This window comes from Pinus tabuliformis, chromosome 2_2 (genome assembly GCF_031772625.1).
Source record: "Pinus tabuliformis cultivar Carrire ecotype Pingquan chromosome 2_2, CPIR1, whole genome shotgun sequence".
Classification (NCBI taxonomy): Eukaryota; Viridiplantae; Streptophyta; class Pinopsida; order Pinales; family Pinaceae; genus Pinus; species Pinus tabuliformis.
The window spans coordinates 416,137,502-416,152,640 of record NC_142300.1 but is presented as its reverse complement, the minus strand read 5'-3'; positions in this window follow the sequence as shown (position 1 = coordinate 416,152,640).

Sequence of the window (15,139 nt, the reverse complement as noted above, 5' to 3'; positions counted from 1 at the left end):
TTGGGACACGAATTCCATAGTTTGAGAAAGGAGGCTGGTTGGGATTAGAAGTAAGTTGACTTGTTTTATGAAAACCATGGGGGTTAGAAGGTGGCTTTAATGGGTTGACTGTTCTAATTAAATCAACGGAACCCAGGAAGGACAAGAGAATTAAATGTTTGGAAACATGCTTAAGCAAAAGAGTAAAAAAAAATTAAGAGGCAACATGGGTTGCACTGGCAGGTTTGTCAGACCAAGTCCACCAAAAGGAAGTGGAAGGGGAAGTTGGCACAAAACATTCCCACAACTAACTGAAAGGGAACCACTGCAATGGTGCATAATAGAGGGAGAAATAGAGTCGTAACTAATTAGTGAGGGGAGAGAACCACAACATGGAAAAAAGGAAGATTTGTGCAAAGAAAAGCTAGAAAAAAGAGAATCCATGCACAAAAGATTAAAGACGAGGAGTCCTGCGCTACTACAAGAACACAGGGGAAAAGAAGCCATTCAGTTGAGCATTGGAAGGTTGGAAGAACATCTCTAAGGTAAGAGCAATATTCTTTGGATTCCCTGATTGGTTGGAGGGAAGAGATGGTTTAATCTTTGGATTCCCTTGACAAATGGGTGGAGTCCTGTCTCTTGGATTCCTGGTAAGGAGATTTTTGAAGCTCTTTTGCTTGTTTCATGGTTCAGTTAAAGTGTATTGGATTCTCAAGCTTGAGTGGAACAATTGTGCATATTTTCTGGTTAAGGGTGGAAGTTTTGACCTCTAGGTTCCCTTGTTGTATTGAGGGTGGAGGTGATGAGCCTTTCAACTCCCTTGTTTATTTAAGGGTGGAGTTGTTGAGCCCCTAGACTCCTTTATTTAAGGGTGGAGGTATTGACCTTTCGATTCCCTTGTTTAGCTGGTGGGAGGAGGTGGAGAAACCTCTACATTCCCTATTTCAGCCTGTGGCTTAGATAGCTGTGGGTGGAGGTGGTCGACCTCTGGATTCCCTGATACAACTTGCTAACTGAATTTCTGGTGGGTGGAGTTGGAGAAACCTATGGATTCCTTGCCTTAGCTTGTCACAGTTCCTAGTTGGTGGGTGGAGGTGGTGTAGCCTTTGAAGTCCCTGTTTCAACTAACATATTTGGTTTTCATCCTTCGAGCAATCCTCCTCAAGCTATGGAATCTAGCTCGGGAGTGATTGGGTGCAAGAAAGAATTTGGTTCAGTGCAATCTAAGGTTGGGTGGAAAATCATAGTCCCAATCTCAATTGCAGGCTTATTTGATAAGATAAGTATTTCCTCATGCTCTTGTACATCTGAATATTATATGTGTTTAAAGTGTTGATGTAATGCCTTGCTGATGTTAAGTCCTAAACAATGATGATTAAGGTTTAACTCTTGAATGGTTGAAATATTAATGATTGTTTATGTTATTTTAATGTGAATATCATGAGCTGACCATAGTGCTGATGAGCTATTTAGTTCAACTTCAAGGAATATTGTTTCCTATGTGTCTTCATGAAATAATAGGTGAATTTTGGTTTGCGTTATTAAGATATTTTATGCCAATTTCCTATGCAACATGACATATGAATTCTTGGTTTGTTATGAGTTGGTTAATGGCATGAATGGTTTGAGTTCAAATTTTGCTACGGGGAAGTAAGACTTGGGTGCGACCCTAGCCCACATAGGTTAGTGACATGGATAGGGGGTGATGTGGCACTCACATGGTGTGATGTGTGGTACCCTGATTCGACCATTTAGCAAGTCCAAAGGGGCCAAAGGCAAGTGACACGTGGTACTCTTGAAGGAGGCCACATGGATTGGGTGATGATAGCATGACGTTCCACCCAATGATGTCATGCCAGGGCCTCGAAGGTTTGACAATGAAAAGGGGCCAACAAATAGGAACTAACATACGAAAGTATTCACGAAATTTGTCGGGAAATCGACGGTCACTGGGCCAACGAGCATGTGGCATTGGAGGCATCTGGGAAATCAACGATAGATGGTAGCCATGATAAAGATTATCTTCGACAGGTGATGACAAGGTTGTGTCCCAGAGTGCCAGGCTGCCAACAAAAACCATGGGATGTGCACAAAGTGTTGGCTGGTGTTGACAGAGGCCAGTAGACGTGGACATTGGTGACAATTGACGATAATCCACTATATCACTGAGCACTGGGTAGATTCAAGGCTATGTCAAAGTGTAGAGGGATGTGGGAACGATGGTGACGAACCTGGTAGATGGATAATTTTCCCATTTGTTAATGTAAAAGAGATTGCCATCCCGCCTCTTGAACATTAGAGAAATCCCATGGAGGTGCTAAGAGGGAGTTTTCCAGGGTTTAAGCCGAGGTTACAGGGTCTAATCCACGGTGGTAACTACATAAGGACGATGAGACACTCTTCTAGATAGTCACACAGGCACCACGTGGCAGACTATTAGGTCATTGCAGAGTTTGAGAGGTAAGAATTTAAAGGACCATAAATCTCAATCCAAGAAGCAGATTGAGGCAAATTTATATCGTTGGAAAGGTCTTGATGAGATGAATGCAATGACATCATTGGTTTTGAGATTTTAAAATGTTGGAAAAGAGCGAAAATTTTAAATCCCATCTTTGTAACTGTGCCTTGGAGGTTGGATCAACACAATAACATGCCTCTTTTCACCCTTAGTGATTTCTATGAGTGGTAAGGGGGTGGTGTTACAAAGTGGTATCAAAGAAAAGGTTCAACATTGGAATTTTGGAAAGTAAATGAGGCCTTAGAGCAGTGTCATAAGTGCTAAAACATTGATTGTTGTGTGGATTTCCTGTATGTGTTGCTTGAGGTGGTTCTATTGTGATTTATGCATATAGGATGGTGCTGATGATTTGATACACTTTTATTGATATTGACTTACTAACTTGAAGTGTATTGTTTCAACTAGCCCCATGTCAACAAACTCTGAATAATAGGCCACAATAATGATTAATTTATTCATTTGAATTTTGTTTATCCTAACAATTATGTGTGTATGAAAACACATAAGGAGATACTAAAGGCTAGAAGAGATGAGGATCAAAATGATGCAATTTAACATTGACTGGGCACAAAGGAAAGGAGGAGGACTATATACTAGAGGAATTCAAGAAGGCTAAACCTCTTACATTTGATGGTGAGGTGAAGAAATTAGAGGATGACGAAGCATGGATCCTTGGGATGAAAAGGTTTTTCATTATTTGAAGAATATGAAGGCAAAGGTACCTTCAACTTGAAAGGAAAGGTAGATATTTGGTGGGAAGACTTAAAATTTTTGAAAAATATAAGTGAAGAGGAGTTGTCATGGAAATTTTTTGAGAAGTATTTAAGGAGAAAATACCAATAGGCAAAGGAGTTATATGAACTCAGTATTGGAAATATGTCGAATGCATAGTACACCTCCAAGTTAGGTGCCTTATCTCAAGGATGAGAAGGAAAATATTCAAAGGTTTATCACTGGGTTTCCTCTGTCATTTAAAGATCAAACGATGAAACACAAACATTAGAGGACACAATTAGAAAGCTAAAACACTGCTATGAGTAGTTAAGGTGCAAACTTGAGTTCAAGTGTGATTGGAAGGCAAAGGGAAACATGAAAAGCAAAGGAAAATCGAATAAGAAAGAACAAAGGCCGCAAATTATAGGAAAGAGGGAAGGTGCAACATCAACCAATCAAGGCCAATCACAATCAAAATTTAATTTTGCTGAAAAAGGGTGTGCAAACCAGTTTGTGGGAGGACAAAGCAGAGGTAATGCCAACGAACCATTGAAATGTTGGACATGTGGAGAAATCCACCACAAGAGAGATTTTCCACAATAGAGAGACATTGGGCTGTGACTTTAAAATGCATAGGAAGCCTGAACTGTGGGGGACGTGGCTCAAAACATGCCTAGGATCTACACAACACCTGATAATAGGCAAGCCGACCACCATACTTCCATAATTGAGATGGAAGATAAGATTTATGACAAAGCCATTTCTATTTTAATTGACCCAAGATCTAACTATAGCTGTGTTAACCACAAAATTGTGGAGTAGTGCCAATTGGCCAAGAAACCACATGAAGAATCATGGTTAGTTCAATTAGCCACAAGAGCAAAGAAAATAGTGGAACATTGGGTAAAAGCATGCCCGTTTGAGTTGAGTAGCATGCCAACAGTAACAATTTTTAATGTATTGCCACTGGGAGTGTACAACACACTGTTAGGAATGGACTAATTGTATGTGCATCACACCAAGGTAGATTGCTTTGAGAAGGAAATCAAGTGCATAGAAGAGTTTGGAGAAAGAAGGATATTGTGGGGAAAATTAAAACCCACATCAGTGAGGTTAATTACATCAATGCAAGTGAAAAAAATTCACAGGAGGGGGTGCATTTTATTTGTTGTTAAAATTTATAACAATGTTGAAGCTAATAGCAACACTGAAGGCGATGAACAAAATTCCTTGTGAGCATCCTATTCTAAATCAATTTCAAGATGTCTTTATTGAAGAGATACGAGGCTTACCTCCTCACAGAGAGGTGGATTTCTCTGTTTTATTATTACGAGGGACACCACCAATAACTAAGGCTCCATACATAATGAGCACTCTAGAGTTGAGCTAAAGTTACAATTCAATGGGATGGTGGACAAAGGATAAATAAATATGAGTGTGTTTCCATGGGGAGCGCTAGTCTTATTTGTGAAAAATAAAGATGGAACGCTCAGATTGTGCATTGATTATAGACAATTAAAAAAAATAACCATTAAAAACAGGTATCCTTTGCCACAGATCGATAATCTGTTTGACTAATTAAGAGGAGAAATAGTCTCTTCCAAGATCGATTTAAGATCTGGATACCACTAGGTGCACATTAAGGATGATGGCATTTATAAAACTTCTTTTCGATTGAGGTACATGAATTATGAGTTTGTGGTAGTAGCCTTTGGGCTTACTAATGCACCTACAACTTTTATGTGTCGTATGAACAATGTGCTACGCCCTTACCTAGATAAATTGTAGTGGTTTTTGTTGATGATATATGGTCTATTCAAGGACCAAGCAAGAACATGAAGAGCATTTAACTGCAATACTACAACTGTTAAGAGAACACAAGCGTTATGAAAAGCTTAGTAAATATGACTTCTTTTAGTCAAAAATCCATTATTTAGGACACAATGTCTCAAAGGAGGGAGTAGTTGTTGGTCCAGAGAAGGTTATGGCCATCATGGAGTGGACAACACTGAAGAATGTGGTTGAAGTTGGGTCCTTTATGGGATTGGAAAGATACAATAGGAGATTCATTAAAAATTTCTCCAAGATTGGATATCCAATCACAACATTTCAAAAGAAAGGGAAGAATTTCGAATAGACAACAGATTGTGCTGCAAGCTTTGATCAACTGAAGCAATTGCTCACCAATGCACCACTACTAAGAATCACTAATCTAGATAAATATTTTTTGGTGTGCACTAATGCCTGTAAACAAGGACTTGGTGGAGTATTAATGTGGGAAGGCCTAGTGTTTTGTTATGAATCACGAAATTTAAATGAGCATGAACAAAAATATGTAACTCATGACTTGGATTTGGATGCCATCATCCACACATTAAAAATGTGGAGGTGTTATCTTCTTGATAGGACATTTATTTTAATGACTGATCATGGAGGGCTAAAGTACTTATTTGATTAGCCTAAATTAAATTCTAGGAAATCTAGGTGGCTCACCACACTTAACGAATTCATTTTCAAAATTAAATATGTAGAGGGTAAGGAAAATTGAGTTCTTGATGCACTCAATATGAGAGAGAAAATATGCCATGTAGAAATGATCAGTTCTTATGGGACTAATCTTGAAGAGAAAATTAAAAACACTGAGCAACGTGATGAAAAGTATCAACAAATAAGGGAAAAACTACAACAAGATAGGATTTTGCCTCTCAGGAAATGGATTGATTAGATTCAAGAATAGAATCTATGTGCCCAATGATAACATTTAAAGAGGTTGATATTGGAAGAGTTTCATGCAAAACCATATTCCAACCATCCAAGATATCAAAAGATTGACAACTATTAAGAAGTTTTACTATTGGCCATATTTGAAAAGGTAGGTGTCCGATTTCATTTCCAGGTGCGTAGAATGCCAATAAGTGAAAGATGAGTGCAAGCACCCAACTGGTTTATTGCATCCCATTCCCATCTGAGAATGGAAGTGGGAAGTAATATCTATGGACTTTATTATCAAGCTGCCAAAGACATCCAAATAGAATGATGTGATCATGGTGGTTGTTAACAAATTAAGAAGTTTCTCATTTTGTGGCAGTAAAGTCAACTAATTCGGCAAGTGAGGTGGCTCGAGTTTTCTTAAAGGAGATCGCAAGTTTGCATGGAGTTCCCAAGAAAATCATCTCAGATAGGGATGAAAAATTTACTTCAAGGTTTTGGAAAGAACTATTTGCAGGCTGGAGAACATAGTTATCTTTTTGTAAGGTCCCACCTTACCAACCAATAGAAATATACACATAAGGATCATACTAAACAAGATACTTGAAATACAACATTTTTTTTCCTGTCCTTCAAATGCTATAATTAATTCTTCATAAGCCAAAGAGAACATTTATTGTCAAATTAGCACTAGAAACTTTTTACAATATTAAGCATTTCAAAACCAAATTAAATTTAGATTAATCAAGGACATAAAAAAAAAAAAAATGAAATAAAATACTAGAGTATAATTGTCCAATTCACACTTGACTACATTATATCCATGATCAAACTATTCCAAACATTCCAAACCCCCCTCGTGAATATAATAAACAAAATGAAATATAATACTAGAGTATAAATACCCAATTCACACTTGACTATATTATATCCATGATCAAACTATTCCAAACATTCAAAACCGCCCAATGGTATTCACTGTACCTTCACATTTTTATTCATCTATAATTAATATAAGATAATGCATTTAGATCTCAAAAAATTCATGCTATGAATATTTAATCTGTTTAACTTCATTAACACATAATCAATCCTCCTCAATCATGTCCATGAGATTCCATCAAAAAAATTTGTTCATTCTAACCAGAGGAATTACTTAGCTAAAAGATATATGTTAGTATGGATTCCACACCCATACATAACTTAAGGAAATCATAACCTTCAAGTTTTCCTTAAAATGGATTCCACAACCATTCACGCACAAGTCATTTAAGCCCCTTGTTTATTAGGGAGGTCATACCACAACCTAGTAATTGTCATATCAAAGAAATCATAGGAATTCCATTCTTACTCTTTAAGAATGTATTCCCGAATTAGATTCTATCACATCAATTTAATGCACTTGCATTACTCATGAATCTACATTCACAGTTAAAAGTGACATCCTTTAAGGTAACTTTTGTTAAGTTTCCGTAAGTGCAGATGATAAAAGAGTCAAAATTAACATGATGAAATCAATCATCACGTTAACTGAATCTCAACCTTACACTTGTTACACATTCCCAAAGCATACACACCAAAGTCATCATACCATAGTCCATATTAAGCTAATATTTTTTCTTGGTAGGTGCAATTCCATCTAGTAAAGATGGCTACTAAGCCCATATCACATTGATAATGACACATTAACCATATATGCAACCATGCATGCAATCCACATATCTCTCTCATCCATTGATAACCAAGCCATTCACGTGCTTGGGTTTAACCCAGACTTCTCAAGCACATCCTTTCACAACATGTCTTTAAGTTCTTTAACATATTTCAAACCATTTGTTTTAACAAAAATATAAAGGAATATAAGAAAACATTTTTGTTTCTTTTCATGATTTTATAAATGAATTAATATAATAATAATAAAAATAGCCCCCATGTAACCAATATGCTTCCAAGTCAGCATACACAACAATTCAACATGGATGAAAAATCAACATTCATATATCAAGCTACAAGAAAACATGTTGGCCCATTAGGCCCTAGTGTTGTAGCTAGGTGATGGGCCCCAAAAATGGACAATTATTTGGGCTCATTCAACCTCCTAATTTGACTTAATCCACCATTCTCATTAGTTTATTGCATGTTTTTGATTATATTTATGTTAATAGAGTGAATTTGGTTAGTCATTATGCCAACAAGTCTAATGGGTGCTTTGTGTAGCCTTTTTGGTCAACTTGGAGACAAAATTGAAGGTCTTAATGAGCACTTGGAAGCCAAATTCGTGGGAGAACAAGCTAGAGGATTTGTAGGAAGGTGTCCCCTTCATTTATGGGTCCTTACCTCGAATTCTCCACCATCAGCTCGGAGTTCAAGGGCCACCGAATCAATCAGCACAAGGGCAGCCAAGCAAGTCAAGTAGGACTGCTGTTAACTCCAAGTTTTGGGCAGCCGAGTCCCTAAAGTTTAGGAGGACTGTTGGGTCCTCAATTTGTATAAATAAGAAGGCTTTAGCCTTCGATGAGACTCTTGAACTTTTGTTGTAGATTTTGGATTACGAGTTGTAGCTTGGTTTTTGCTTTTTGTAAGCCAGTTTTGGCATGATGTTAGACTCATGATTATTCAATAAAGGCAGGCAGCTTTGGATTCAATTCTGAGTTTTTAAGGGAGCTATAACTCTCAGGTTAGGGCCCAACCTGAGAGCAATAGACCTCCTTTTCCTTGTATTGTTACTTGTCTTTTTCCTTTCAGCACTTTATTTCTTTGCTTTGACATGCATTTGAACAAAACACAGTCTGCTGATTTAATTTCTTTAATGTGATTGAATAGGATTAGTTTATGGTTAAAATGCTTTTAGTTGCTTAGCTTAGAGTAGGAGGATCAGCATTCATTAGAGCTCCAAGAAAAGGTTGACAGTGCACTCACTGCCATCTCTGTTTAGAGAGTGGGGGTGTAGACCATACCAACCACCAAAAAACGCAGTCTTATACTTTCATGCAAGCTGCAACACAGTCATTTCAATTGTAGATCCATCCATGCATTCTGATCTTGAGCACTACTTCTTCGTTCCAACACCATGCACGGTTTTTCTCCACAATTTACATTGCTGTTCATTGATTTAATAACACAGTTAGAATAGGTTGATGGAATTCTTGGTTTTGTGCAAGACATAGAGGATTTGTTTCTTTTACACTGCAAGGCATCACTTGATTGTGTTCTTCTTCTTCTCAACCGCGCCTAAAGCCACCTACTCATCCTCTGTCCAGCTCGTTAGCCTTCCAACCCTTCTACTTCTCACGTAGCTCCACCTTTTCAACTTTCCATTGCTTCCACCCTTCTATCCACCAACCAACTGTACCCACTCTTTCCTCATCTCATATCTCTGTCCCTGAGCCATCACAAGCTCCCTGTCCATCCTACCTATCCACCCATACAACTCCTCCACTCCTCCATCACCCAAAACTCCAACTGTCGAACATCCTGTAGAAGTTAGCAGACTTCCTGTAGAAATCCCGAGTTTCCTGTAGGATCCCCTGCAGACATCCTGTAGAAGCCTGCAAACTCGGTTGCCGAGCATCCGAACGTTGTGGACTCCTGTGGAATGATGTTAGGGATCCCCTGGAACCTCTCCTAGCCCTCCTGACCTTTCCCAAGCTTTCTTTCCCTTCGCACTACCCCTGCACAGTCAAAACCTAATAAGAAACAAAATCATAATAACTCCAACCACTTGAGCAAAAATACAAAAATAATGTTCTTTTCAATAGAAGTAGTTTAAGTTCATGCATTTCATATCACTAGAAGTAATGGCATCATTTCTAGACATTTGCACTCCCACCATTGCATCATAGAGATTAAGCTAGTCAGATTAGGGTTTACTAGGGTTTCCACGTTTTGGTTGGCTTTCAGTTCATTCTTGCAAAGTAGGTTAATTTCCTTTGAGATAGCCTTCGTCCATCATTTAGAAAGCTTCTTCTGAGAGAATATAGAAGTTGGCTTGAGCCCTAGCGGACTTGTGCCAGCTGACCAAGTGACAACTGTGACAAGAGCTAGTACTTGTGCATACAGCACCGTCGCTTCCAAGTTTGTTACGAACTACCGGGTTGATAAAATTAGAGATAGGAAGCTCCAGGAGTTGTAGCATTATTGCTACAATACTTGAGCCCACCATCTTTTTGGCGCCGTTGCCGGGGAAGCGGCAGAGTATTGGTGATTGTTGCTATTCTTCTATTTTCTACTACAACCTTCTGCTAAGTAGTTTATTTCATTTCCATCATGCAATTTCATTTATGCAAAAGTAGATTAGCATTTCTTGCTTTCATAGATTAGCATTTCAATTCCGCAATTTCATTTCTGCAAGCGTAGATTAGCATTTCAATTCCGCAATTTCATTTCTGCAAGCGTAGATTAGCATTTCAATTTCGCAAGCATAGCCTAGCATTTCATTCCTGCAATTTCATTTGAGCAAAATAGATTAATCCTTTCCTGCTTTCATTTCAATTCCGCATTTTCATTTTAGCAAGATAGTTAGTTGCAGTTCAATCTATTTCAGTTTTGCAAGTAGAAGTAGAAAAAAAAGCAAAAATCAACCAAAAAGATTTCTTTTCATGCCTTGTGGGAGTAGAGATAAGTTAGAAAAATGATTGCACAACACCCCCCATTGCTTCACACAGCCAACCTTCTCTCTTCTTCGATGGCTGTGACTAAGAAGAACCCCTGGATGGACATCAAGGCATATTTAAAGAACCTCTAGGGGAGAAGAAGAAGAAAACATTCCTCTAGAGCAAATGGCTACAAGCAGAAATGTTGGGAGCAGTCCCTTGTCCAAAGACGAATTTGAAGATCAGATAGAAGATTTCAAGAGTGATATGAGGCAGTTTCTTGCCATGCAACTGGATACCTTACAGATCCAAAGGAAGCAAGAGGGAGCCAAGAGCACTTGGGTCATCTTTTGTCCTAGGTGCACTAGAAAGCATCCTAGGAACGAATGTCCAATGCACTCCCTAGAAGTGTGTTTCATCTGTGAAGAATACCATCCTACAAATCAGTGCCCTTCCTTGCCTGGACTTAAAGTTGCATATCAGAGAGCCAAAGGAGCCACTGAACCACTCCATTATATGAACCAAAGGAGGCCGCATGGACCCATACCCTACCAGCAGGGAATTCCAGGTACATCCCAGACCTATTATGACCCCTATTAAGCCACTTTCATGCCTTCTTGGGGTCCCCCCGCTCATCCTTCCTGGTTCACACCTCCTCCTTGTTCCTTCACAGATCCATATTATGCCCAACCAGTTGCTCATTCATTTCACTCTTATGCTCAGCCACAGCCTCAGTGGAATGCACCTTATCAGGAGTGGAGGCCCCAGTACAACTCTCATCCCGCTCATTTTCCTCCACCACCTGCTCATCCACAACCATCGCCTCCTCCTCCACCAAGGCAACCCCAAATGCCTACCCAACCACAATGCCATCCATCTCCATCTCAATTTCACACCTCCACTCAACTACCCGTACCATTTCCAAAGCCATACAATGGAGTAGCTCAACCCAATTGCAAAGCTGAGGCACAACATGTGCAAATGACTCCTCTTGAGCTCAATGATGTTCACCAAAGCTCAGGAAGAGTGTTGCAAAACGGAGATTATATTGACAACATTGAAGGACCAAAGGAAAAAGAAGATTCCAAAGAAGAGATCAAAGAACCATGGGCTGCACTTGATGAAGAGAAGAGATCAGAATCAGAGATCGAGAAAGCTTCCTCATGGTTACCATCAAATCTTCCATGTATTCAAGAGAAAGATCAGCAAAAAGAGGAAGATGAGAAAGTCATGTTAGAAGGTGACATGAAACATGATCCAGATCAGCAAAAGAACCAAGGATATCAAAGTTATATTGAGATATGGTTTCAGAAGGTCACTAAGTTGCAGCGGTACTTTCTTCCTCAGTTATGTTTGATCCCTTCAAAGCCAGATCATTTGGTCTCTGAGATCCAGATACCTGTCAAACCATGCATTTTGAGCCTTCACATCATTTTGTCTCTAATCTCGATGTGCACATGGCTCCATTGGAAGTATTCTTATACTTGAAAATGATTTTGTTTTTCAAGTAGGGTAGGGTAGAGAAAAAAAAAAGAAAAAAGAAAAAAAAGAAAATAAGAAGAAAATAAAAATCTAAGGTGAAAACCTCCTCAGAGGCGCCTTAGATTGGCTCATTGATTGAAAACCTCCATGAGGCGGTCAATGGGTTGGAAAGAAGAGAAAATAAAAAGGCAATAAGATCTTTGGGTGAAAACCTCCCTTGGAGGCGCCCAAGGCAGGCAATTAGGGTGAAAACCTCCATGAGGCGCCCTAGTTGTTTTTAAAAAAAAAACAAAAGAGAAAAAGGAAAATAAAAATAAAACTAATTTCCATTGGCTAATTGTAGGTTGCAAGAAGGACGTTTCATGACAGGAGGAGCACTCAAATCAAGATCAAAGGAATTTTTCTTGTGCCTTCTACAGGAAGCTCTGTATTTCTACAGGAAACATCCTGTAGAACCTTTGGACGAGCCAAATCCAATTTCAAAAGTGAATCTAATGGTGGGAATCTGTTGATTAGGCCTACAAGCACTTGTGTGTCCATCCCTTGCCTTTATCCATCATTTTTTTTTCCACCTCCTTGTGCTTCTCATTGTGCTTCTACAGGAACTTCCTGTAGAAATTGTGGGAAACTAGACATGGATTTCTAAAAGTGGTTTGGCGAACATGGTAGCTTCCTCAAGGGTTCAAAAGTCCTCATGCAATCTTCCAACTCCTCCTCCATCATCTCCATACCTGCATCACAGCCCAAGCTCAGTTTTTCCTTCCATGCAAACATTTGCAAAAAGCCTTGAGGCAAAAATCCATAGAACAAAATTTGTTTTTGCCATAACTTGAAAACCACGCATCTATTTGACAAACCGTTTTATGGGGAATTGTACAAGGTTGATGACAACATGCCTGAGCAGTTTCATGCCATTCCGGTGCACGGTTTCCAAGAAATCAGCCTCCATCACCATCAGCCATTTTTGCATTTTCTCCATAACTGTGCATCCGTTTCAAAACCTGTTTCATGGGGATATGCATATGAGTGATGGTAACCTACCCAAGCAGTTTCAGCCGATTCCGATGCACGGTTTCCGAGAAATCGAGCTCTAAAATCTTCAGCCATTTTCCATTTTTCTCGAAATCCGTGCATCCATTGATCACGATTTTTCTATGGGAGATGCATCATGATGATAGAAACATGCTCATCGAGTTTCAGATCAATCCGGTTTACCGTTTGAGAGAAATGGCAAAAACAAGTTCTGATTTTGTGACCATGCAGTAGCAGCAGCTTGAAGGTGTAGATCTGAACGTGAAAACAATTGCATGCAGCTTAGATCCGGCCAGAGGACACCTGCACAAGGAAAAGCAATCAAAATCATCAGCCAAGCCTCATGCAATCAAAGGATCCAAGCATGCAGCAGCAAAAAGCTTCACAAGCAACCGTTTGACTTCAGGTACGTGACTAAACCTTGTTCATCTATTGCATGAATCTAGTCTAAGCATTGCATGAACGAATGGAATGGTGAAATTAAGCCATGAATGTAGCAAGACACTCAGTTCTCTAGCACTCACGAGAAAATCACGCAGCATGCGTGGATAGTCATTCACGTGGAAGTTGAGAAACGCAGGCAATGGAAGATTTGTTGAACTTCAGTGCACAGGGCATCAATTGATTAACAAATAGAAGAAGACATGCAGTTCATGATAGCACAGCAGTTCATCCGGGCCAGCACACGTTTTGCCACCTCACTCCAAAAATCACGCAGAAATCTGAGCGCTCAGCTGAAACTCATAGACTGCTGTTAACTTGCACTTGCATCCTGTTCAACTCGAAGTATACATCCTCTGCTTCCACAATCGGCTTAACCTATCGTCCTCCGCTGAGTTTCCTACCTGTTCTCGAATTTCACTCGTGCATCGGGCTCACTCAAAGGCAGAATCACACTCTACAGGAAACGGGTGGGGTCTTCTACAGGAAAGTGCAGCAGAGACTTCCAGAGCAGAGAAGCCTAAGGTTCTTCATCAAGTTTGGAGCTTGAAGAAAGAGAGATCTGTGGACTGAAGAAGAAGAAAAATTATTGGTGAAGGCTCACGCAGAAGTGGGGAATAAGTGGGCAGAAATTGCCAAACGTCTTCCGGGCAGAACGGAGAATGCCATAAAAAACCACTGGAATGCAAGTAAACGCAGGCAAACTGCTCGCAGAAGATCAAGGAGAACTCTGGATGGCTCTATAGATGACAGGAAACACAGAAGTTCGATTTTAACAGACTACATAAGGAATTTGAAAGAAGCCGAGAAGAAGGAATTAGTGCCCTGCAATGAGGATAGGAAAGAGGTACCAATATCAGATGCAATGTCATCTAATTCAGATCAAGGGGATCGGCAGCGACATGAGCAGCTGCTACAGGTTCAGGTTCAACTGCAGCAAGAAAACTACAATGCGTTTCATTGCCTGGCCTCTTCTCCCAACAACTGCAATAAGGTAAGTATCCCTGTATGGAAACCCTGGGACGTAGAAAATGTTCATACAGCTTCCTCCTATTCCTGCAATTCTTTGTTTTTCAATATGCAGAAAATGGAAAGAGGTGAACCCATCATGAACATGCAAACTGAAGAACAAAAGGATCACCATCATGGGGATATGCAGAAAATTGAAAGAGGTGATTCCATCATGAATATGCAAACTCAAGAAGAACTGCATCACCATCATGGAGATCCTAGATCAACTGTCTCAAGTACCCTGCATTTGATTCAGGATGATGGATCTCCACAAAGAGATGATGGGCCATTTACATTCAACCCAGAAAACTATCCTAACCCTTTTCCCATGGACAGCAGCCATAGCATTCCTCTATGTGAATTTGTAATGAATGGTACTGGTAATGGAAAGGGTTCTGCATCTGCCAATGCAGTCACATCTCTAGACAAGACTGACTACTCTGAGGTAGTAGTAGCAGGAGGTGGAGCTTTTCAAATGGAGTCTGATGCTGACATCAACTTCCTATTTCTGTTAGATGGTGATTCATCTGATCAAAATATTGACCTTGGGATGCTATTGGGTTGTAACATAGATGATGATATGAGTGATAATTCTATTAATTCTAACCAGGCTGAGATCAAAAGGGAGATTGACCTCATTGAGATGGTTTTTTTGGATCCC